This window comes from Ranitomeya imitator, chromosome 6 (assembly GCF_032444005.1).
Source record: "Ranitomeya imitator isolate aRanImi1 chromosome 6, aRanImi1.pri, whole genome shotgun sequence".
NCBI classification, from domain to species: domain Eukaryota; kingdom Metazoa; phylum Chordata; class Amphibia; order Anura; family Dendrobatidae; genus Ranitomeya; species Ranitomeya imitator.
In genome coordinates this window covers 575,433,357-575,460,461 of record NC_091287.1, presented here as the reverse complement: position 1 = coordinate 575,460,461, position 27,105 = coordinate 575,433,357, and the positions used below count along the sequence as shown (strand labels likewise).

At 46.6% G+C, this 27,105-nt stretch overlaps 1 protein-coding gene across 7 annotated transcripts in view; it reads right to left on the bottom strand.

Annotated features, from left to right (window-relative positions):
- LOC138643269 (alanine aminotransferase 2) overlaps nucleotides 1-27,105 on the bottom strand; it is a 159,670-nt gene that overhangs the window by 58,278 nt on the left and 74,287 nt on the right. The window contains exon 1 of one of the 7 annotated variants that reach the window (XM_069732188.1): nucleotides 11,129-11,234. The exons of the other annotated variants lie outside the window; for them this stretch is intronic. The gene's annotated coding sequence lies outside the window, so the exon portion shown is untranslated. Of the gene's footprint in view, nucleotides 1-11,128; nucleotides 11,235-27,105 lie in introns of those variants that run through there. 7 annotated transcript variants of the gene reach the window in all.

The window sequence follows — 27,105 nt, the reverse complement described above, 5'->3', positions numbered from 1 at the left end:
GCCCGATTCTAAAGGTACCGTCACGCTGAACGATATCGCTAGCGATCCGTGACGTTGCAGCGTCCTTCATAGCGATATCGTCCAGTGTGACACGTAGCAGCGATCAGGATCCTGCTGTGATGTCGCTGGTCGGGGAAGAAAGTCCAGAACTTTGCTTCCTCGCTGGACTCCCCGCAGACATCGCTGAATCGGCGTGTGTGACGCCGATTCAGCGATGTCTTCGCTGGTAACCAGGGTAAACATCGGGTTACTAAGCGCAGGGCCGCACTTAGTAACCCGATGTTTACCCTGGTTACCAGCGTAAAAGTAAAAAAAAACAAACACTACATACTTACCTTCCGCTGTCTGTCCCCGGCGCTCTGCTTCTCTGCACTGTGAGCGCCGGCCAGCCGGAAAGCAGAGCGGTGACGTCACAGCTCTGCTTTCTGGCCTCTGTGCTCACACAGTGCAGAGAAGCACAGCGCCGGGGACAGACAGCGGAAGGTAAGTATATAGTGTTTTTTTTTTTTTACTTTTACGCTGGTAACCAGGGTAAACATCGGGTTACTAAGCGCGGCCCTGCGCTTAGTAACCCGATGTTTACCCTGGTTACCAGGGAACCGGCATCGTTGGTCGCTGGAGAGCTGTCTGTGTGACAGCTCTCCAGCGACCAAACAGCGACGCTGCTTAGTGTGACGGTACCTTTACGAGTATCGAGTATTCTAGAATATGTATGTCCACGTAGCATATTGCCCAGCCACATAGTATATTGCCCAGCCACGTAGTATATTGCCCAGCCACGTCTTATATTGCCCAGTCACGTAGTATATTGCCCAGTCACGTAGTATGTTGCCCAGTCACGTAGTATTTTGCCCAGTCACGTAGTATATTGCCCATTCACGTAGTATATTGCCCAGTCACGTAGTATATTGCCCAGCCGCGTAGTATATTGCCCAACCACGTAGTATATTGCCCAGCCACGTAGTATATTGCCCAACCACGTAGTATATTGCCCAGTCACGTAGTATATTGCCCAGCCACGTAGTATATTGGCCAGTCGCGTAGTATATTGCCCAGCCGCGTAGTATATTGCCCAGTCGCGTAGTATATTGCCCAGTCGCGTAGTATATTGCCCAGTCACGTAGTATATTGCCCAGTCACGTAGTATATTGCCCAGTCACGTAGTATATTACCCAGTCACGTAGTATATTGGCCAGTCACGTAGTATATTGCCCAGTCGCGTAGTATATTGCCCAGCCGCGTAGTATATTGCCCAACCACGTAGTATATTGCCCAGCCGCGTAGTATATTGCCCAACCACGTAGTATATTGCCCAGCCACGTAGTATATTGCCCAACCACGTAGTATATTGCCCAGTCACGTAGTATATTGCCCAGCCACGTAGTATATTGGCCAGTCACGTAGTATATTGCCCAGCCGCGTAGTATATTGCCCAGCCGCGTAGTATATTGCCCAGCCACGTAGTATATTGCCCAGTCACGTAGTATATTGCCCAGTCACGTAGTATATTGCCCAGCCACGTAGTATATTGCCCAGTCACGTAGTATATTGCCCAGTCACGTAGTATATTGCCCAGTCACGTAGTATATTGCCCAGCCACGTAGTATATTGCCCAGTCACGTAGTATATTGCCCAGCCACGTAGTATATTGCCCAGCCACGTAGTATATTGCTCAGCCACGTAGTATATTGCCCAGCCACGTAGTATATTGCCCAGCCACGTAATATATTGCCCAGTCACGTAGTATATTGCCCAGCCACGTAGTATATTGCCCAGTCACGTAGTATATTGCCTGTTGTGAATTCTGTGGCAGAGCTCCCTCCTGTGGTCACAAGTGGTACTTCGGCTGATTCTCTCTGTGAGCTTCCGTTGGTGGAGGAAAGTGGTACTGCGGCTTCTGAGTTTCCTTCCTCAGGTGAGTGGTGAAGTCGTTAGGTGCTGCTCTATTTGACTCCACCTAGTGCTTTGATCCTGGCCTCCAGTCAATGTTCTAGTATTGGACCTGTTTCCTCCTGGATCGTTCCTGTGGCCTGCTGCTCTGCATAGCTAAGTTTTGCTTTGCTATTTTGTTTGCTGTATTTTTCTGTCCAGCTTGTCTATTTGTTTTTTCCTGCTTGCTGGAAGCTCTGGGACGCAGAGGGTGTACCTCCGTGCAGTTAGTTCAGTACGGAGGGTCTTTTTGCCCCCTTTGCGTGGTTTTTTAGGGTTTTGTGTTGACCGCAAAGTTACCTTTCCTATCCTCGCTCTGTTCAGAAAGTCGGGCCTCACTTTGCTAAATCTATTTCATCTCTACGTTTGTCTTTTCATCTTAACTCACAGTCATTATATGTGGGGGCTGCCTTTCCCTTTGGGGTATTTCTCTGAGGCAAGGTAGGCTTATTTTCTATCTTCAGGCTAGTTAGTTTCTCAGGCTGTGCCGAGTTGCATAGGGAGCGTTAGGCGCAATCCACGGCTGCTTCTAGTGTGGTTGGAGAGGATTAGGGATTGCGGTCAGCAGAGTTCCCACGTCTCAGAGCTCGTTCTTGTTTTTTGGGTTATTGCCAGGTCACTGTATGTGCGCTGACCTCTATGTCCATTGTGGTACTGAATTACCTTTCATAACAGTACTGGAGGCCAAAAGTACTAATGATTCTCAATAGAGGGAAAAAAGAAGTTCTGAGACCATTTTTTTTTCTTTGCACTGTGTTTTGCCTTTTTTTTCCCCTAGACATTTGGGTGGTTCAGGACACAGGTGTAGCAATGGACATTAAAGGTCTGTCTTCATGTGTGGATCAGCTCACGGCAAGAGTACAAAATATTCAAGACTTTGTGGTTCAGAATTCTATGTTAGAACCGAGAATTCCTATTCCTGATTTGTTTTTTGGAGATAGAACTAAATTTCTGAGTTTCAAAAATAATTGTAAACTATTTCTGGCTTTGAAACCTCGCTCCTCTGGTGACCCAGTTCAACAAGTGAGAATTGTTATTTCTTTTTTACGTGGCGACCCTCAGGACTGGGCATTTTCTCTTGCGTCAGGAGATCCTGCATTAAGTAATATCGATGCGTTTTTCCTGGCGCTCGGATTGCTGTACGATGAACCTAATTCAGTGGATCAGGCAGAGAAAAATTTGCTGGCTCTGTGTCAGGGTCAGGATGAGATAGAGGTATATTGTCAGAAATTTAGGAAATGGTCAGTACTCACTCAGTGGAATGAATCTGCGCTGGCAGCTATTTTCAGAAAAGGTCTCTCTGAAGCCCTTAAGGATGTCATGGTGGGATTTCCTATGCCTGCTGGTCTGAATGAGTCTATGTCTTTGGCCATTCAGATCGGTCGACGCTTGCGTGAGCGTAAATCTGTGCACCATTTGGCGGTATTACCTGAGCTTAAACCTGAGCCTATGCAGTGCGATAGGACTTTGACCAGAGTTGAACAGCAAGAACACAGACGTCAGAATGGGCTGTGTTTCTACTGTGGTGATTCCACTCATGCTATCTCTGATTGTCCTAAGCGCACTAAGCGGTTCGCTAGGTCTGCCACCATTGGTGCGGTACAGTCAAAATTCCTTCTGTCCGTTACCTTGATCTGCTCTTTGTCATCGTTTTCTGTCATGGCGTTTGTGGATTCGGGCGCTGCCCTGAATTTGATGGACTTGGAGTTTGCTAGGCGTTGTGGGTTTTTCTTGGAGCCTTTGCGGTGTCCTATTCCATTGAGAGGAATTGATGCTACACCTTTGGCCAAGAATAAACCTCAATACTGGGCCCAGCTGACCATGTGCATGGCTCCTGCACATCAGGAAGTTATTCGCTTCCTGGTGTTGCATAATCTGCATGATGTGGTCGTGTTGGGGTTGCCATGGCTACAAGTCCATAATCCAGTATTGGATTGGAAATCCATGTCTGTGTCCAGCTGGGGTTGTCAGGGGGTACATGGTGATGTCCCATTTCTGTCTATTTCGTCATCCACCCCTTCTGAGGTCCCAGAGTTCTTGTCTGATTATCAGGATGTATTTGATGAGCCCAAGTCCGATACCCTACCTCCGCATAGGGATTGTGATTGTGCTATCGATTTGATTCCTGGTAGTAAATTCCCAAAAGGCCGACTGTTTAATTTGTCTGTACCAGAGCACGCCGCTATGCGGAGTTATGTGAAGGAGTCCTTGGAGAAGGGGCATATTCGCCCGTCATCGTCGCCATTAGGAGCAGGGTTCTTTTTTGTAGCCAAGAAGGATGGTTCGCTGAGACCTTGTATAGATTACCGCCTTCTAAATAAGATCACGGTTAAATTTCAGTACCCCTTGCCATTGTTATCTGATTTGTTTGCTCGGATTAAGGGGGCTAGTTGGTTCACCAAGATAGATCTTCGTGGTGCATATAATCTTGTGCGTATTAAGCGAGGCGATGAATGGAAAACTGCATTTAATACGCCCGAGGGCCATTTTGAGTATCTAGTAATGCCATTCGGATTTGCCAATGCTCCATCAGTGTTTCAGTCCTTCATGCATGACATCTTCTGAGAGTACCTGGATAAATTCCTGATTGTGTACTTGGATGACATTTTGATCTTCTCGGATGATTGGGAGTCTCATGTGAAGCAGGTCAGAACGGTGTTTCAGGTCCTGCGTGCTAATTCTTTGTGAAGGGATCAAAGTGTCTCTTTGGTGTTCAGAAGGTTTCATTTTTGGGGTTCATCTTTTCCCCTTCTACTATCGAGATGGACCCTGTTAAGGTCCAAGCCATCCATGATTGGACTCAGCTGACATCTCTGAAAAGTCTGCAAAAGTTCCTGGGCTTTGCTAATTTTTATCGTCGCTTCATCTGCAATTTTTCTAGTATTGCTAAACCATTGACCGATTTGACCAAGAAAGGTGCTGATGTGGTCAATTGGTCTTCTGCTGCTGTGGAAGCTTTTCAAGAGTTGAAGCGTCGTTTTTCTTCTGCCCCTGTGTTGTGTCAACCAGATGTTTCTCTTCCGTTCCAGGTCGAGGTTGATGCTTCTGAGATTGGAGCAGGGGCTGTTTTGTCGCAGAGAAGTTCTGATTGCTCGGTGATGAAACCATGCGCCTTCTTTTCCAGGAAGTTTTCGCCGGCTGAGCGAAATTATGATGTGGGCAATCGAGAGTTGCTGGCCATGAAGTGGGCATTCGAAGAGTGGCGTCATTGGCTTGAAGGAGCTAAGCATCGCGTGGTGGTCTTGACTGATCATAAGAACTTGACTTATCTCGAGTCTGCCAAGCGGTTGAATCCTAGACAGGCTCGTTGGTTGCTGTTTTTTGCCCGTTTTGACTTTCTGATTTCGTACCTTCCTGGCTCTAAAAATTTGAAGGCGGATGCTCTGTCTAGGAGTTTTGTGCCCGACTCTCCGGGTTTATCTGAGCCGGCGGGTATCCTCAAAGAGGGAGTAATTGTGTCTGCCATCTCCCCTGATTTGCGGCGGGTGCTGCAAAAATTTCAGGCTAATAAACCTGATCGTTGCCCAGCGGAGAAACTGTTTGTCCCTGATAGGTGGACGAATAAAGTTATCTCTGAGGTTCATTGTTCGGTGTTGGCTGGTCATCCTGGAATCTTTGGTACCAGAGAGTTAGTGGCTAGATCCTTTTGGTGGCCATCTCTGTCGCGGGATGTGCGTTCTTTTGTGCAGTCCTGTGGGATTTGTGCTCGGGCTAAGCCCTGCTGTTCTCGTGCCAGTGGGTTGCTTTTGCCCTTGCCGGTCCCGAAGAGGCCTTGGACACATATCTCTATGGATTTTATTTCAGATCTTCCCGTCTCTCAAAAGATGTCAGTCATTTGGGTGGTCTGTGATCGCTTCTCTAAGATGGTCCATTTGGTGCCCTTGTCTAAATTGCCTTCCTCCTCTGATTTGGTGCCATTGTTCTTCCAGCATGTGGTTCGTTTACATGGCATTCCGGAGAATATCGTTTCTGACAGAGGTTCCCAGTTTGTTTCGAGGTTTTGGCGAGCCTTTTGTGGTAGGATGGGCATTGACTTGTCTTTTTCCTCGGCTTTCCATCCTCAGACTAATGGCCAGACCGAACGAACCAATCAGACCTTGGAAACATATCTGAGGTGCTTTGTTTCTGCTGATCAGGATGACTGGGTGTCCTTTTTGCCTTTGGCTGAGTTCGCCCTTAATAATCGGGCCAGCTCGGCTACCTTGGTTTCGCCGTTTTTCTGCAACTCTGGGTTCCATCCTCGTTTCTCTTCAGGGCAGGTTGAGTCTTCGGACTGTCCTGGTGTGGATACTGTGGTGGACAGGTTGAAGCAGATTTGGACTCATGTAGTGGACAATTTGACCTTGTCCCAGGAGAAGGCTCAACGTTTCGCTAATCGCAGACGCTGTGTGGGTCCCCGACTTCGTGTTGGGGATTTGGTTTGGTTATCTTCTCGTCATATTCCTATGAAGGTTTCCTCTCCTAAGTTTAAACCTCGTTTCATTGGTCCGTATAGGATTTCTGAGGTTCTTAATCCTGTGTCTTTTCGTCTGACCCTTCCAGATTCTTTTTCCATACATAACGTATTCCATAGGTCATTGTTGCGGAGATACGTGGCACCTATGGTTCCATCTGTTGATCCTCCTGCCCCGGTTTTGGTGGAGGGGGAGTTGGAGTATATTGTGGAGAAGATTTTGGATTCTCGTGTTTCAAGACGGAAACTCCAGTATCTGGTTAAGTGGAAGGGTTATGCTCAGGAAGATAATTCCTGGGTCTTTGCCTCTGATGTCCATGCTCCCGATCTTGTTCGTGCCTTTCATATGGCTCATCCTGGTCGTCCTGGGGGCTCTGGTGAGGGTTCGGTGACCCCTCCTCAAGGAAGGGGTACTGTTGTGAATTCTGTGGCAGAGCTCCCTCCTGTGGTCACAAGTGGTACTTCGGCTGATTCTCTCTGTGAGCTTCCGTTGGTGGAGGAAAGTGGTACTGCGGCTTCTGAGTTTCCTTCCTCAGGTGATGTGGTGAAGTCGTTAGGTGCTGCTCTATTTAACTCCACCTAGTGCTTTGATCCTGGCCTCCAGTCAATGTTCTAGTATTGGACCTGTTTCCTCCTGGATCGTTCCTGTGGCCTGCTGCTCTGCATAGCTAAGTTTTGCTTTGCTATTTTGTTTGCTGTATTTTTCTGTCCAGCTTGTCTATTTGTTTTTTCCTGCTTGCTGGAAGCTCTGGGACGCAGAGGGTGTACCTCCGTGCAGTTAGTTCAGTACGGAGGGTCTTTTTGCCCCCTTTTCGTGGTTTTTGTAGGGTTTTGTGTTGACCGCAAAGTTACCTTTCCTATCCTCGCTCTGTTCAGAAAGTCGGGCCTCACTTTGCTAAATCTACAGTTAGGGCCAGAAATATTTGGACAGTGACACAAGTTTTGTTATTTTAGCTGTTTACAAAAACATGTTCAGAAATACAATTATATATATAATATGGGCTGAAAGTGCACACTCCCAGCTGCAATATGATAGTTTCCACATCCAAATCAGAGAAAGGGTTTAGGAATCATAGCTCTGTAATGCATAGCGTCCTCTTTTTCAAGGGACCAAAAGTAATTGGACAATGGACTCTAAGGGCTGCAATTAACTCTGAAGGCGTCTCCCTCGTTAACCTGTAATCAATGAAGTAGTTAAAAGGTCAGGGGTGGATTCCAGGTGTGTGGTTTTGCATTTGGAAGCTGTTGCTGTGAGCAGACAACATGCGGTCAAAGGAACTCTCAATTGAGGTGAAGCAGAACATCCTGAGGCTGAAAAAAAAGAAAAAATCCATCAGAGAGATAGCAGACATGCTTGGAGTAGCAAAATCAACAGTTGGGTACATTCTGAGAAAAAAGGAATTGACTGGTGAGCTTGGGAACTCAAAAAGGCCTGGGCGTCCACGGATGACAACAGTGGTGGATGATCGCCGCATACTTCATTTGGTGAAGAAGAACCCGTTCACAACATCAACTGAAGTCCAGAACACTCTCAGTGAAGTAGGTGTATCTGTCTCTAAGTCAACAGTAAAGAGAAGACTCCATGACAGTAAATACAAAGGGTTCACATCTAGATGCAAACCATTCATCAATACCAAAAATAGACAGAAAAACACCTCAAGAAGCCAGCTCAGTTCTGGAAAAGTATTCTATGGACAGATGAGACAAAGATCAACCTGGACCAGAATGATGGGGAGAAGAAAGGGAACGGCACATGATCCAAGGCACACCACATCCTCTGTAAAACATGGTGGAGGCAACGTGATGGCATGGGCATGCATGGCTTTCAATGGCACTGGGTCACTTGTGTTTATTGATGACATAAGAGCAGACAAGAGTAGCCGGATGAATTCTGAAGTGTACCGGGATATACTTTCAGCCCAGATTCAGCCAAATGCTGCAAAGTTGATTGGACGGCGCTTCATAGTACAGATGGACAATGACCCCAAGCATACATCCAAAGCTACCCAGGAGTTCATGAGTGCCAAAAAGTGGCACATTCTGCAATGGCCAAGTCAATCTCCAGATCTAAACCCAATTGAGCATGCATTTCACTTGCTCAAATCCAGACTTAAGACGGAAAGACCCACAAACAAGCAAGACCTGAAGGCTGCGGCTGTAAAGGCCTGGCAAAGCATTAAGAAGGAGGAAACCCAGCGTTTGGTGATGTCCATGGGTTCCAGACTTAAGGCAGTGATTGCCTCCAAAGGATTTGCAACAAAATATTGAAAATAAAAATATTTTGTTTGGGTTATGTTTATTTGTCCAATTACTTTTGACCTCGTAAAATGTGGAGTGTTTGTAAAGAAATGTGTACAATTCCTACATTTTCTATCAGATATTTTTGTTCAACCCTTCAAATTAAACGTTACAATCTGCACTTGAATTCTGTTGTAGAGGTTTCATTTCAAATCCAATGTGGTGGCATGCAGAGCCCAACTCGCGAAAATTGTGTCACTGTCCAAATATTTCTGGCCCTAACTGTATTTCATCTCTACGTTTGTCTTTTCATCTTAACTCACAGTCATTATATGTGGGGGCTGCCTTTCCCTTTGGGGTATTTCTCTGAGGCAAGGTAGGCTTATTTTCTATCTTCAGGCTAGCTAGTTTCTCAGGCTGTGCCGAGTTGCATAGGGAGTGTTAAGCGCAATCCACGGCTGCCTCTAGTGTGGTTTGAGAGGATTAGGGATTGCGGTCAGCAGAGCTCCCACGTCTCAGAGCTCGTTCTATGTTTTTGGGTTATTGTCAGGTCAATGTATGTGCTCTGACCTCTATGTCCATTGTGGTACTGAATTACCTTATCATAACAATTGCCCAGTCACGTAGTATATTGCACAGTCACTTAGTATATTGCCCAGTCACGTAGTATATTGCCCAGTCACGTAGTATATTGCCCAGCCACGTAGTATATTGCCCAGCCACGTAGTATATTGCCCAGCCACGTAGTATATTGCCCAGCCACGTAGTATATTGCCCAGCCACGTAGTATATTGCCCAGTCATGTAGTATATTGCCCAGCCACATAGTATATTGCCCAGTCACGTAGTATATTGCCCAGCCATGTAGTATATTGCCCAGCCACATAGTATATTGCCCAGTCACGTAGAATATTGCCCAGCCACGTATGTAACAGGTTAAAAAATAAACATATACTCACCTTCGGAGGGAGCCCTTGTAGTCATGTCGCCTGTGTGTGGTGCACTCGGCAGCTTCCGGTCCCAGGGTTGGTAGCGCAGGACCCGTGATGACGTCGCGGTCACATGACCGTGACGTCATGACAGATCCTTCTCGCGCAGGACCTGTAATGAGGTCGCGGTCACATGACCGTGATGTCATGGCAGGTCCTTGTCGCATACCATCCTTGCCACCGGAACCTGCCACTTGCATGGAGCGGTTACCGGAGCGTCACGAGGAGCGGGAAAAGCGGCGGAGGGTGAGCATATAATGATTTTTTTAAATTATTTTTAACATTAGGTCCTTTTACTATTGACACTGCATAGGCAGCATCAATAGTAAAAACTTGGTCACACAGGGTTAATAGCGGCGGTAACGGAGTGAGTTACCCGCGGCATAACGCGGTCCGTTAACGCTGGCATTAACCCTGGGTGAGCGGTGACTGCGGGGAGTATGGAGCGAGTCCTGACTGCGGGGAGGAAAGAGCGGCCATGTTGCCGCCGGACTGCGCCCGTCGCTGATTGGTTGTGGCAATGGTCGTGGGCGTTTTGCCACGACCAATCAGCGACTTGGATTCCATGACAGACAGAGGCTGCGACCAATGAATATCCGGGACAGACAGAAGGACAGACGGAAGTGACACTTAGACAATTATATAGTAGACCATTCTGTTACCATACGATGTTGTTATTTTGGATGACAGGGACGCAAGTTGATTGAAGAATAAATTTTGTTAATTAGTTGATTACACATGTCCATGCTAGGTACTTTGTTGACCTGCAAAACAGGTTGAACTATGCAAATTGATAACTCTTAACAATGCAAGTTACTCTCGTCACCCCTTCCCCTTGACCGCTGCATGATGGCTTGAAGGACAACAGTTGTGAACTATGTCAGGAAGATATTAATTATTTTTCCATTACACTGTAGGACCAAGTCCTGCTTCCAGCCCCTCACTTTACTGCAGCCCCCTCTTTCTCCCTCTGTGTGAATTTCTTCTCCCTCCTTTCAACCAAATGGTCATTCTAGAATATGAGTTTTATGGCTCTGCCAGCTAGCAGAGCTAAGTGTGTTTTCCTGCCAAGAATCTCTTTGTTTCTGAAGCAGAATGCTCAAAGTCAAATTTAATAACACAGTATTCCTAAAAACATGAAAATTAGATTTCCAGGATCTGGGAAATTGGGGCTACGCATGGCAGCGTTTTGCGGCATTTAGGGCCGTCGGAAACCTGGGAAATAGATTTCTGCCCACCAGCATTTCACAGATAAACCGTGTTAATAGGTGTACCTCCCAGAAAACAGCCCACATGTGAGGTCAGCAAGATGGGAGTCCCTAAGTTTATGGCCGTACCATAAAAAAAAATCACACAAAGAAACGCACAGTGATCCGCACTGCTGTTGCACCTATGACACAGTGGTCCAATGTGCAAAAACCAAAAGCGCTGTACGCATGTACACCTGGACTCCCTGGTGCCCACCCAGAAGAATCAACACTAATAGTCCCTGAGTGAGAGAAAAGAAGGGTGGCACTCACCGGTCTGTAAAATCCAAAGTTTATTGCAAATCCTTAAAACATCTGCAGCAGGGAAGTGGAAGGTGGAGTGTGAGGACGACGGTTCTTTCGCGCGACTGCGCGTCTACGGTCCTTCAACAATAAAACGGGAATGTTCATTTTAGCATGCATTCAGAACCAGAGACAGCTGAGAACACCATGCTGTGGTACTGAATCAATTCTCTGGGAACTCTCCTCCCCTTTATCGACACGTCATACCCGTGACTGATATTTAGTAAGTTTTGTGTTATGAATAGGTAATTCAGAACCACAATGGACCTTGAAGTTCAGAGCACAATAAGTGACCTGACAAAAACCACAAAACATAGGACGAGCTCTGAGACGTGGGAACTCTGCTGACCGCAATCCCTAAACCTATCAAACAACACTAGAGGTAGCCGTGGATTGCGCCTAACGCTCCCTATGCAACTCGGCTCAGCCTGAGAAACTAGCTAGACCTGAAGATAGAAAAATAAGCCTACCTTGCCTCAGAGAAATACCCCAAAGGAAAAGGCAGCCCCCCACATATAATGACTGTGAGTAAGATGAAAACACAAACACAGAGATGAAATAGATTTAGCAAAGTGAGGCCCGACTTACTGAATAGACCGAGGATAGGAAAGATAGCTTTGCGGTCAACACAAAAACCTACAAACAACCACGCAGAGGGGCAAAAAGACCCTCCGCACCGACTAACGGTACGGAGGTGCTCCCTCTGCGTCTCAGAGCTTCCAGCAAGCAAGCAAAACCAAAAACGCAAGCTGGACAGAAAATAAAGCAACAAAAAGTAACACAAGCAGAACTTAGCTTATGCTGAGCAGACAGGCCACAGGAACGATCCAGGAGGAAACAAGACCAATACTAGAACATTGACTGGAGGCCAGGATCAAAGCACTAGGTGGAGTTAAATAGAGCAGCACCTAACGACTTAACCTTGTCACCTGAGGAAGGAAACTCAGAAGCCGCAGTGCCACTCGTGACCACAGGAGGGAGCTTGATCACAGAACTCACAACAGTTTTGTACTTTTATCCCTTTTATTTTATAAATGTTTGTACATTTTTGTATTTTGTCTTTTTTTGTAATACGTTTTGTAAACACTGCCATTTTTTTCTGGAGTAAACTTATAAATTTGCTAGCTTCGTTATTCTTGCTCTATGAACAATCCAACACGTACTCTGCGCAAATTCACGCTACTTGGGGTTGGTTTCTGACCCAATATAGGCTTGGTAACAGACCGGCTTATATCTATCAAGGAGCTGGTGGCAGCATACCGTTCTGGTGTTATTGGGGGATCCTGCCAGTGACAGATGGAGGTTTATATATGTGCTCTGGGACTGGGGATATATATACCATCCTCACTGCAGAGTGCCCCAATAACCAGCACACGACAGGGCAGCCTCTCCGATGACTACTTACCCTAGGTGCAGTTCCCTAACTGACCTGAGGGTAAGGGGAGCACCAGAGAGCTGCAAGTGCATGATTAAAAGTGAAGAGTTTTCATGACAAATTGGTGGCAGAGTGGTGGGGTCATAGAGCATTAGTGATCTGGTTTGAGCAATCATTCCTCTCACTAAAACTTGCACTGTTTTTGCAAGGACCATGCGCAAAAAGCTTTGAAGATCGAACTCAGTGTTTATTAGATCTGAGACTATACTGTATGTGTAGCAGTTACACCCTACCCCTCTTCGTTATTCTGTCCTATCTTTTATTTGGCAAATATGGCTATGATGGAAGAGTCCTGCTATAATCTGCAGAAAAAGGAGACTCTTGCTGGAATATGTACGACCAAAGGCATTGACCCCCTGGGCAAAAACAGAACAAATGATCGCTGAACTGGTGCGACATGAAGCAGAGCCAACCCGTCTTCAGAGCTCAGCGGAGATGGGTCAGCCAAAGTATGGATAATACTGCTCCAGGGGACCCACCTATATGTGCAAGCTGCATCAGCGACCAGGGCAGCGTGGACCCCTATCTGCAAATGGCTCTGCAACTATGCCCCGCAATGGCTGAGGCGAATTCAGCAACACCAGGAGTGAGCTGAACAGGAGGCTGTCGAGCGGCTGACCCAAGCCCAGCGAGAGGCTGAGAGAGCCGAGTGGCAGGCCCAAGCTCAGCGAGACCATGAGCTACAGATGGCCCAACTCGGCATAGCGCCGTCTAACCCACGGAGCTGTGAGTCCAATAATGCAACAACCTTTAAACCCCGGCTAGAGCACTTTCCAGTGATGGACAAGGACGGGAACTTGGACATCTTTCTGCTGGGATTTGAAAAAGCCTGCAGACAGCACCAGCTGGCTGAGGACCAATGGGCCCGATATTTAACTCCAGTAAACATATATAAATAGGGCGCACTCCTATAACAATAATACTGCCAGGTGCAAAACCTCGTCTGTGGGGACAAAACTGTACAAAGAGAGAAAAGACTAGACTAATAATGGTATGCACACCAGCCAATGGTAAGAAAAATAGATCAGCTTATTATATTATGATCTACCTTATATATGGGGCTTCATATTCTTTATATTGGGCATTTGGCTTGTACTACATTACACTCATGGGGTTATTTTTACAACATATTGTGTGCAATTATTTAGCTCCATTTTGGTCATTGTGCCGCTTCCAGTAGATCTATGAACTAGAGATACTTCATATTGTGCAACTCTATAACCAATTGTATTGTCTATCTTTGACTTGTATCCATTATACATACTTTGGTTATGGTACACTTTATATGGTACATAAGGGGTGGTGGCCATTGGTCCTATATTCAGGCCTTTTTAAATGGTTTTATTACATGTCTGTCTTTTTGAGGTTTAAATAAAGCTGTTCTATTTTTCTTACCATGGGGTGGTCTGCATACCATTATTAGTCTAGTCTTTTCTCTCTTTGTACACAATGATATTTAAATCCAGGGCTCAGAGGAAAATCTCTGGAGGCGTTTGCTTCTCTCCCTCGAGACCAGGATGGAGATTATGAGGCCATCAAGCAGGCCCTGATAAAAAAGTACCAGCTGACTCCTGAGGTCTACCGTAAAAAGGTTCCGGAACCTCCAACGTGGACCACACGACAGCTACAGCGATGTGGCGCATGGGCTCAGAACCCACTTTGAGCAGTGGACCCAAGGACTGTCAGTAACCACCAGTGAGCAGCTAAAGGACCTGATGGTGAAAGACCAGTGCGACAGTTCGTAATGGACCGGGAGCCAAAAAAAGCGGATAAAGCAGCGCAGAATGCCGACACCTACGAGGCCAATCATAAACCGGAGGTGCGGAAGCCGGTCATCGCCAGCTGGAAAGGGAATAAGCCATCGACCACCATCCCTGCCCTGCCAGCCGACCCTCCGGAGGCCTTGTTCCCTTTGCCAACACAAGGCCTACATGTGATCCATGCAAGTGTTATTTCTGCAGTTGGACTGGACACCTCAGCACCACTTGTCCGGAGAAGCAGAAGAAGATCCCCCATCAAAGGCCCCAGGGCCTAATACAGCAGTTCTTTTTGCGAATGGGACAGTTGGGAGGGTCTGTGAAAATTTGCAGACTGTCATTGTGGAGGACACTGTCACTGTAACATAGTAACATAGTTAGTAAGGCCGAAAAAAGACATTTGTCCATCCAGTTCAGCCTATATTCCATCATAATAAATCCCCAGATCTACGTCCTTCTACAGAACCTAATAATTGTATGATACTGTAGGCCTCAAGGACACCTGGGCCGAACGAACCTTCATCCGACCCCAACTGGTGACCTCTGAAGAGATTATCCCGGGGAAATCCCTGACTGTCACTGGGATTAGGGGCGTCCGCTGTCCCTTACCGATGGCCCGGGTTTTTATAGATTGGGGTGCCAGGAGTGGGGTGGAGAAAGTGGGGGTGTCCGCAAACATACCCACAAACGTCTTGTTGGGAACTGATTTGGGGAGGATGTTTGCTTATGTCCCCGACACCCATCCCCGATCTGATACTGATGGTAATGTTCATGCTAATGATGTGAGTGTCAATGCTTTACCCGATAATGATGTATCTGGAGATACAGGAGAACTCGGCCATGTCACGTTGTGGGGTGATATTGCTGAGGGCCCCCTAACAGGAGCAAGTGTCCATGCTAAGGGGAATGGGGAGAGACACAGGGACCCTGAAGCAGGTGATGCCGTGCAGTGGACCAGTGTCACAAAGGAAGGTGACCTGGCTGATGATAGCTGCCCCATAATTAGCACTGCTCCTGAGGTAGTAGGGAAGGATGGGGAGGTAGTACCCATAGCCGGGCAGGCTGATGGTTTTGTGCTATTCCCCGGGGAGACGGCCTATATAGCCGCTATCACCCGCAGTCAGTGTGGCCAGGACGCAAGTAACGCCCTGCTTTCAGGACCCTCCTCCGCCACAGTAATAACTGATCCTGTTACGGACCCAGAGCAGGTCCCAGAGGGTCCCCGTGAGGATGGGACCCTAACGTCACTTCTGGCTGCCTCCAGCCAGGAGTTCCAGGCAGCTCTGCACTCAGATTGCCAGCCTGGAGACATTGAACCTCACTGAGAAGCCCACCTCCGAGACTGATAAGGAGAGGGTAATCTGGGAGCAAGAGAGGTTGTAGCGGGAGATGGTTCCCTGTAAACTCCAACAGAAGTGGTTGAGGGATAGACAGCTGGTCGTACCCTACCAATTTAGGGATGAGTTGTTACGGTTTGCCCATGAGATTCCACTCCCTGGACACTTGGGGATCAGCAAAACTAAGGCCCAACTGTCTCACCATTTCTATTGGCCCAAAATGGGGACAGACGTGACCAACTACTGCCGCTCCTGTATCGTGTCAAAGAGTGGGAAAGTCAGGGCCTGCTCCCAAAGATCTCTTTGCCAGTGATAGAGGAACCTTTTCCAGAGGATCGCGGTGGACATTGTGGGACCACTGGCCGTCCCCAGCAGTTTAGGAAAGCGTTTTAGGAAAGCGTTTCATCCTTACTGTGGTAGACTATGCTAGTAGGTATCCAGAGGCAGTGGCTCTGTCCTCAGGGCGGATAAGGTGGCGAATGCCCAGTTGGCCATCTTCTCTTGAGTAGGATTTCCCAAGGAGATGCTTACCGACCAGGGGACTCAGTTCATGTCTCGCTTAATGGAGGCTCTCTAAGAGCAGCAGAAGGTGCTCGGGCGCATTCACCAAGCAGGCTTCAAGCCGGGAAAGTGCCAAATGGGCATGAGCGAGGTCCACTACCTGGGGCACCGGACTGGCGGGGGAACTCTGAAGCCAGAGCCTTGGAAAGTGGATGCTATAGCGTCCTGGCCCACCCCCAGGACCAAGAAGTAGGTGATGTCCTTTTTAGGCACTGCAGGTTACTATAGGCACTTTGTACAAAACTATAGTAGCCTTGCGAAGCCCTTGATGGACCTCACCAAGAAAAACCTACCCCATAGAGTCGATTGGAAAAATGGTGCTAGTCTCCTATAAATATTGGGCACGTCTCCTATAAATATTGGGTTCATCTATAAATATTGGACATGTCTCCTATAAATATTGGGTTCATCTATAAATATTGGAAATGTCTCCTATAAATGTTGGTCTCTTCAACTATAAATTTTGGGCACATTTCCTATAAATATCGTGCTCAACTCCTATAAATATTGGGCTCGTCTCATAAATATTGAACTCATCTCCTATAAATATGGGGCTCGTCTCCTATAAATGTTGGTCTCGTCTCCTATAAATATGTGGCTCGTCTGCTATAGATATTGGGCTCGTCTCCTATAACTATGTGGCTCGTCTCCTATAGATATGGGGCTCGTCTCCTATAGATATGGGGCTCGTCTCCTATAAATATTGGGCTCGTCAGCTATAGATATGGGGCACGTCTCCTATAAATATGGGGCTCGCCTCCTATAGATATGGGGCTCGTCTCCTATAACTATGTGGCTCGTCTCCTATAGATATGGGGCTCGTCTCCTATAGATATGGGGCACGTTTCCTATTAATATTGGTCTCGTCTCCTATAGATATTGGGCTTGTCTCCTATAGATATGTGGCTCGTCTCCTATACATATGGGGCTAGTCTCCTATAAATATTGGGCTCGTCAGCTATAGATATGGGGCACGTCTCCTATAAATATGGGGCTCGCCTCCTATAGATATGGGGCTCGTCTCCTATAAATATGGGGCTCGTCTCCTATAGATATGGGGCTCGTCTCCTATAAATATGGGGCTCGTCTCCTATAGATATGGGGCTCGTCTCCTATAGATATGGGGCTCGTCTCCTATAGATATGGGGCTCGTCTCCTATAGATATGGGGCTCGTCTACTATAAATATTGGGCTTGTCTCCTATAAATATGGGGCTCGTCTCCTATAAATATGTGGCTCGTCTCCTATAGATATTGGGCTCGTCTCCTATAACTATGTGGCTCGTCTCCTATAGATATGGGGCACGTCTCCTATAGATATGGGGCTCGTCTCCTATAAATATGGGGCATGTCTCCTATAGATATGGGGTACGTCTCTTATAAATATGGGGCTCGTCTCCTATAAATATGGGGCTCGTCTCCTATAGATATGGGGCTCGTCTCCTATAGATATGGGGCATGTCTCGTATAGATATGGGGCTCGTCTCCTATAGATATGGGGCATGTCTCCTATAAATATGGGGCTCGTCTCCTATAAATATATGGCTCATGTCCTATAGATATGGGGCTCGTCTCCTATAAATATGGGGCTCGTCTCCTATAGATATGGGGCTCGTCTCCTATAGATATGGGGCTCGTCTCCTATAGATATGGGGCACATCTCCTATAAATATGGGGCTCACCTCCTAAATATGGGGCATGTCTCCTATAAATATATGGCTCATGTCCTATAGATATGGGGCTCGTCTCCTATAAATATGGGGCTCGTCTCCTATAGATATGGGGCTCGTCTCCTATAAATATGGGGCTCGTCTCCTATAGATATGGGGCTCGTCTCCTATAGATATGGGGCTCGTCTCCTATAAATATGGGGCTCGTCTCCTATGAATATGGGGCTCGCCTCCTATGAATATGGGGCTCGCCTCCTAAATATGGGGCATGTCTCCTATAAATATGGGGCTCGTCTCCTATAAATATATGGCTCATGTCCTATAGATATGGGGCTCGTCTCCTATAGATATGGGGCACATCTCCTATAAATATGGAGCTCACCTCCTAAATATGGGGCATGTCTCCTATAATTATGGGGCTCGTCTCCTATAGATATGGGGCTCGTCTCCTATAAATATGGAGCTCACCTCCTAAATATGGGGCATGTCTCCTATAATTATGGGGCTCGTCTCCTATAGATATGGGGCTCGTCTATTATAAATACGGGGCTCGTCTCCTATAGATATGGGGCTCGTCTACTATAAATATTGGGCTCGTCTCCTATAAATATATGGCTCATGTCCTATAGAAATGGGGCTCGTCTACTATAAATATTGGGTTCGTCTCATAAATATGGGGCTCATCTCATATATATAAATATACACTACCGAGCAGAAGGTAACAATTAGTGATGAGCGAGTGTGCCCATTACTCGAGTTTTCTGAGCATGCTCGGGTGGTCCCTGAGTATCTTGGGCGCTCTCGTAGATTATGTGTCACCGCAGCTGCATGATTTGCGGCTGTTAGACAACCTGAACGCATGCAGTGATTCCCTAACAAACAGGCAACCCCCACATGTATTCAGGCTGTCTAACAGCTGCGGTGACACAAACAATCTATGAGCACGCCTAAAATACTTGGAGAACACCCGAGCATGCTCGGAAAACCCGAGTGAGGCGCTCACTTGCTCATCACTAGTAACAATGTTTTGACCTTCTAACTTTCAGGCTCCATAGCTCACCATCCACTACTGCTTCGAACGTGAGACTGCTATAATTTAATAGACGATCATCTTAGCTATCTCATACCGTATTACACAAGGTCATTGATTTAAACTGAGGAGCAGTCATGAAGAACATTTCCCAAGAAAACAGAAACTGCATCCTCCAGCTCATCATTTGTGGTCTTTCAGTCAAGAAAATTACCAAACTGCATCATGTGTACATCAAGAATACGCAATGAAGTCCGTCCATCCATTTAGAAGCCAAGAGGTGGACGTCCAGGCAAAATATGTGAGCCAGCAAATCGGCTCATCACAAGGTCTATCCATTCTGGGCGACAAACACGGCAGTGGAGGAGACTCGTATGAGATCACAGACGTCCATGCAAGCATCCTACGAGACGCGTTCCTAAAGTCTGCATAAAGTGAAGACGCCTTAACTGCAATATCATCATCAGAAGTGTCGGTTTGTGTTTGCAGAAAAGTATGAAAAGTGGACAGCAGAAGATTGGAAACGGGTGATTTGGAGCGATGAGATGAAAGTCCATAGATGGCTCTGATGGCTGCAAATGGGTCTGGAAGAAACAAGGAAAAAGGGGCTAGCAGATCGAGAAATTGAAGGAAAGGTCAAGTTTGGTGGAGGAAGCCTGATGATACTGGGTTGTTTCACAGCCAGAGGTGTTGGATACTTGACCAGGATCGATGGTGGTCTCAATGATGGCTATGTGTGAGTATCCTACAAGATGAGTTACTCTGTGCACTATAGTACTATGGGTATGAAGAGGATGACATAGTGTCCCAGCAGGACAACGACCTGAAGCATGTGGCGAGATTGGAGAAGACCTAGGTCAGTGACAGTGAAGTGGATGTGCTGGATTGTCCCCACAGTCTCCAGACCTCAACCTAATCCAGCACTTGTGGGGAGAGGTGAAGAAACAGCTGTATACAGGCCCCAGTGAGGCGACCGATGGGCACCAACAGGGGGAACGTGAAGAAGAGACCTGGGGTCAGAGATCTGCGGAGACCTGCTAGAATCTGATTGAGAGCAGAAGGATTCGGGCTGTGGTGAAAACCAAAGGGGGATTTACAAATACTAACAACATAATAAAAATTACATAATGAGAATCTGCATAACTAATTATATGCTAAATAGTCACAAGTCACATTTACGTATGAGATAGAGGAGATGATGGTCGATAAATGATGGCGGTCTCACGTTCATCAGTGGATGGTGAGATATGGAGCCTGAGAGTCAGAAGGTCAGAACATTGCCCCCTTTCCCGGTCACTGTGGGATGCAGGTCTCCATTATTCTGCCTCTGAATCATCAGTGGGACGAGGCCGCGGTCACCATCTTCTCATGAGTGGGGCCTCACTACAAAAACACTGAGAATCTGTGGAGGAATCTCGGGTCGCGCAGTGTAGTGCCGCTGACGCAGCGCTCTCAGCTCCTGATGTTTGGCTGCCATGTGTCACTGAATGGGTCAGAGATGGGTGTGGAGCAGCTGAGACAGCTGATAGGAGGAAGACTGACACCCCCAACACAGCCCCAAGACAGAAAATAGGGCACACAACAGGACACTAAACCTCTGCAACACGCGGAAAAAAAGGGCAAAACACTGCACGGAACACAACACAGAACAACACAAAATAACACAAAACACTGCACACAACACTGCACGGAACACAACACAGAACATGGCACACAATGCCAAGCACAACACAGAACAACACAAAACACAACACAGAACACTGCACACAACAACACAAAATAACACAAAACACTGCACACAGCACACAACACTGCACAGAACACAACACATTACACTGCACGGAACACAACACTGAACACAACACAGAACACTGCACACAACACAGAACAACACAAAATAACACAAAACACTGCACAGAACACAACATAGAACACTGCACGGAACACAACACTGAACACAACACAAAACACCACACAGAACACGACACACAACAACACGCAGAACACTGCACACAGCACAAAACACAGAACAACACACAACACAACCCGAAGACAGAAAATACGGCACTGTCCTAGAGTCACACAACAGCACACTAAACCTCCGCAACACGCGGAACAAAAGAGCAAAACACTGCACAGAACACAACACAGAACACTGTACACAACGCCAAGCACAACACAGAATACTGCACACAACACAGAACAACACAAAATAACACAAAACACTGCACAGAACACAACATAGAACACTGCACGGAACACAACACAAAACACAACACTGCATACAGCACAAAACACAAAACAAAACACAGAACAACACACAACACTGCCAGAAGACAGAAAACACAGCACCGTCCTAGAGTCACACAACAGGACACTAAACCTCCGCAACACGTGGAACAAAAGGGCAAAACACTGCACGGAACACAACACAGAACACGGCACACAACACAGAACAACACAAAATAACACAAAACACTACACACAACACTGCACAGAACACTGCACGGAACACAACACAGAACATGGCACACAACGCCAAGCACAACACAGAACAACACAAAACACAACACAGAACACTGCACACAACAACACAAAATAACACAAAACACTGCACACAACACAACGCTGCACAGAACACAACACAGAACACTGCACGGAACACAACACTGAACACAACACAAAACAACACAGAACACTGCACACAACACAGAACAACACAAAATAACACAAAACACTGCACAGAACACAACATAGAACACTGCACGGAACACAACACTGAACACAACACAGAACACAACACAGAACACAACACACAACAACATGCAGAACACTGCACACAGCACAAAACACAGAACAACACACAACACAACTCGAAGAAAGAAAATACGGCACTGTCCTAGAGTCACACAACAGCACACTAAACCTCCGCAACACGCAGAACAAAAGGGCAAAACACTGCACAGAACACAACACAGAACACGGCACACAACGCCAAGCACAACACAGAATACTGCACACAACACAGAACAACACAAAACACTGCACAGAACACTGCACACAACACACAACATTGCACACAACACAGAACAACACAAAATAACACAAAACACTGCACAGAACACTACACACAACACTGCACAGAACACAACACAGAACACTGCACAGAACACAACACAAAACACAACACAACACAGAACAACACACAGAACACTGCACACAGCACAAAACACAAAACAAAACACAGAACAACACACAACACTGCCAGAAGACAGAAAACACAGCACCGTCCTAGAGTCACACAACAGGACACTAAACCTCCGCAACACGCGGAACAAAAGGGCATAACACTGCACGGAACACAACACAGAACACGGCACACAACACAGAACAACACAAAATAACACAAAACACTGCACACAACACACAACACTGCACAGAACACTGCACGGAACACAACACAGAACATGGCACACAACGCCAAGCACAACACAGAACAACACAACACAGAACACTGCACACAACAACACAAAATAACACAAAACACTGCACACAACACAACGCTGCACAGAACACAACACAGAACACTGCACGGAACACAACACTGAACACAACACAAAACACAACACAGAACACTGCACACAACACAGAACAACACAAAATAACACAAAACACTGCACAGAACACAACATAGAACACTGCACGGAACACAACACTGAACACAACACAGAACACAACACAGAACACAACACAGAACACAACACACAACAACATGCAGAACACTGCACACAGCACAAAACACAGAACAACACACAACACAATTCGAAGACAGAAAATACGGCACTGTCTTAGAGTCACACAACAGCACACTAAACCTCCGCAACACGCGGAACAAAAGGGCAAAACACTGCACAGAACACAACACAGAACACGGCACACAACGCCAAGCATAACACAGAATGCTGCACACAACACAGAACAACACAAAACACTGCACAGAACACTGCACACAACACACAACACTGCACACAACACAGAACAACACAAAATAACACAAAACACTGCACAGAACACTACACACAACACTGCACAGAACACAACACAGAACACTGCACGGAACACAAAACACAACACAGAACAACACACAGAACACTGCACACAGCACAAAACAAAACACAGAACAACACACAACACTGCCAGAAGACAGAAAACACAGCACCGTCCTAGAGTCACACAACAGGACACTAAACCTCCGCAACACGCAAAGAGCAAAACACTGCATGGAACACAACACAGAACACTGCACACAACGCCAAGCACAACACAGAACACTGCACAGAACACAACACAGAACACTGCACACAACACAGAACAACACAAAATAACACAAAACACTGCACAGAACACTGCACACAACACAAAACACAACATGGAACAACACACACAACAACACAACACAGAACAACAGACAATACTGCCAGAAGACAGAAAACACAGCACTGTCCAAGAGTCACACAACAGGACACTAAACCTCCGCAACACGTGGAACAAAAGAGCAAAACATTGCATGGAACACAACACAGAACACGGCACACAACACAAAACACAGCACACAACAATGCACAGAACAACACAAACACTGCACACAACACTGCACAGAACACAAAACAAGACAGAACACTGCACAAAACAGAACACTGAACAGAACACAAAACAACACACAACACTGACCAAAACACAACACAACACTGCAAAGAACATAACACTGCAGAGAACAGAAAACAACACATAACACTGCACACAACACATCACAAAACAATGCACACAACACTGCACACAACACAGAACACAAAACACAGCACTGCACACAACACAGAACACTGCACATAACACAACACAACAATGCACAGAACAGAACACTGTACACAACACAGAACGCAACACAGAACACAAAACACAGCACTGCACACAACACAGAACACTGCACACAACACAAAACACTGCACACAACACAAAACACTGCACACAACACAAAACACTGCACACAACACTGCACACAACACTGCACAGAACACAACACTGCACAGAACACAACACTGTACAGAACACAACTCAGAACAACACAAAGCACAACATAACACTGCACAGAACAGAAAACAACACATAACACTGCACCCAACACAGAACACAAAACACAGCACTGCACACAACACAGAACACTGCACAGAACAACACACAACACTGCACAGAACACAACACAGAACACTGCACACAACACAAAACACTGCACACAGCACACCACAGAACACAAAACACAGTACTGCACACAACACTACACAGAATACAACACACAACTGCACAGAACACAGCATAAAACACAACACTGCACAGAACACAAAACAAGAACACAGCACTGCACAAAACACAACTCTGCACACAACACACAATACAGCACTGCACAGAACACAAAACAACAAAAAACACTACACAGAACACAACACTGCACAGAACACAACACAACATTGCACAGAACTCAACAAACAAATGCACAGAACACTGAACAGAACACAAAACAACAAACAACACTGCACATAACACACAAAATACAACACTAGACAGCAGGACACTGCACAGAACACAAAACTGAATAGAACAACACACAATACTGCACAGAAAACAACACACAACTGCACAGAACACAAGTGAACAGAACACAACACAGCACATAACACAAAACAACACAGAACACAACACTGCACACAACACTGAACAGAACACAAAACAACACACACCACTGCACAGAACACACTGCCCAGAACACAACACTGCACACAACAAAACACTGCACACAAAAACACAGAACACAACACTGATCAGAACACAAAACAACATACAACACTACACAGAACACAACACTGCACACAACTAGTGATGAGCGAATATACTCGTTACTCCAAGTATTTTTTAGTGCTCGGAGATTTAGTTTTTCTTGCCGCAGCTGAATGATTTACATCTGTTAGCCAGCATAAGTACATGTGGGGATTCCCTAGCAACCAGACAACCCCCACATGTACTTATGCTGGCTAACAGATGTAAATCATTCAGCTGCGGCAAGAAAAACAATCTCCGAGCACTAAAAAATACTCGGAGCACCCCCGAGCATGCTCGAGAATTCTCGAGTAACGAGTATATTCACTCATCACTACACACAACAAAACACAACACTGCACACAATACAACACTGCCCAAAACACAATACTGCACACAACACAAAACAACACAGAACACAACACACCACTGCACATAAAAAACACTGCCAATACCACAATACTGCACACAACACTACACAGAACACAATACTTCATATAACATATTACATAACACTACATACACTGCTCAAATAAGGGAACACTCAAATCCCACATCCTAGATATCACTGAGTGAAATATTCCAGGTGTAAATCTTTATTCATTACATAGTGGAATGTGTTGAGAACAATAAAACCTAAAAATGATCAACGTAAATCACAACTAATATCCCACGGAGGTCTGGAGTTGGAATGATGCTCAAAATCATAGTGGAAAATGAAGTTACAGGATTATCCAACATCAGTGGAAATGCCTCAAGACAAGGAAATGATGCTCAGTAGTGTGTGTGGCCTCCACGTGCCTGTGTGACCTCCCTACAACGCCTGGGCATGCTCCTGATGAGGCGGCGGATGGTCTCCTGAGGGATCTCCCAGACCTGGACTAAAGCATCCACCAACTCCTGGACAGTCAGTTGGTGGATGGAGCGAGACATGATGTCCTAGATGAGTTCAATTCGGATTCAGGTCTGGGGAATGGGCGGCCAGTCCATAGCTTCAATGCCTTCATCTTGCAGGAACTGCTGACACACTCCAGCCACATGAGGTCTGGCATTGTCCTGCATTAGGAGGAACCCAGGGCCAACCGCACCAGCATATGGTCTCACAAGGAGTCTGAGGATCTCATCTCGGTACCTAATGGCAGTCAGGCTACCTCTGGCGAGCACATCTCGGAGGGCTGTGCGGCCCTCCAAAGAAATGCCACCCCACACCATTACTGACCCACTGCCAAACCGGTCATGCTGAAGGATGTTGCAGGCAGCAGATCGCTCTCCACGGCGTCTCCAGACTCTGTCACATGTGCTCAGTGTAAACCTGCTTTCATCTGTGAAGAGCACAGGGTGCTAGTGGCAAATTTCCCAATCCTGGTGTTCTGTGGCAAATGCCAAGCATCCTGCACGGTGTTGGGCTGTGAGCACAACCCCCATCTGTGGACATCGGGCTCTCAGACCATCCTCATGGAGTCGGTTTCTAACCGTTTGTGCAGATACCTGCTGGTCATTTGCAGGGCTCTGGCAGTGCTCCTCCTGTTCCTCCTTGCACAAAGGCTGAGGTAGCGGTCCTGCTGCTGGGTTGTTGCCCTTCTACGGCCCCCTCCACGTCTCCTGGTGTACTGGCCTGTCTCCTGGTAGCGCCTCCAGCCTCTGGACACTACGCTGACACACAGTAAACCTTCTTACCACAGCTCGCATTGATGTGCCATCCTGGATGAGCTGCACTACCTGAGCCACTTGTGTGGGTTGTAGAGTCCGTCTCATGCTACCACGAGTGTGAAAGCACAACCAACATTTAAAAGTGACCAAAACATCAGCCAGAAAGCATTGGTACTGAGATGTGGTCTGTGGTCCCCACCTGCAGAACCACTCCTTTATTGAGGGGGTCTTGATAATTGCCAATAAATTCCATCTCTTGTCTATTCCATTTGCACAACAGCATGTGAAATTGATTGTCAATCAGTGTTGCTAGTGGACAGTTTGATTTCACAGAAGTTTGATTTACTTGGAGTTAGATTCTGTTGTTTAAGTGTTCCCTTTTTTTGAGCAGTGTATAACACACCAGGACCCCAGGACGCACTTCTTCATAGCCCTGTGTCTGATGTGCCACACTCAGGACTATCTACACTGGACCCCGGACTCACCTCTTCATAGGACGTGTCTGATGCCCCCTTATGGACTATGTACACCAGACCTCGGACTCACCTCTTCATAGTCCTGTGACTGATGTCCCACCCTATGGACTATCTACACCGGACCCTGGAATCACCTCTTAATAGTCCTTTGCCTTATGTCCCAC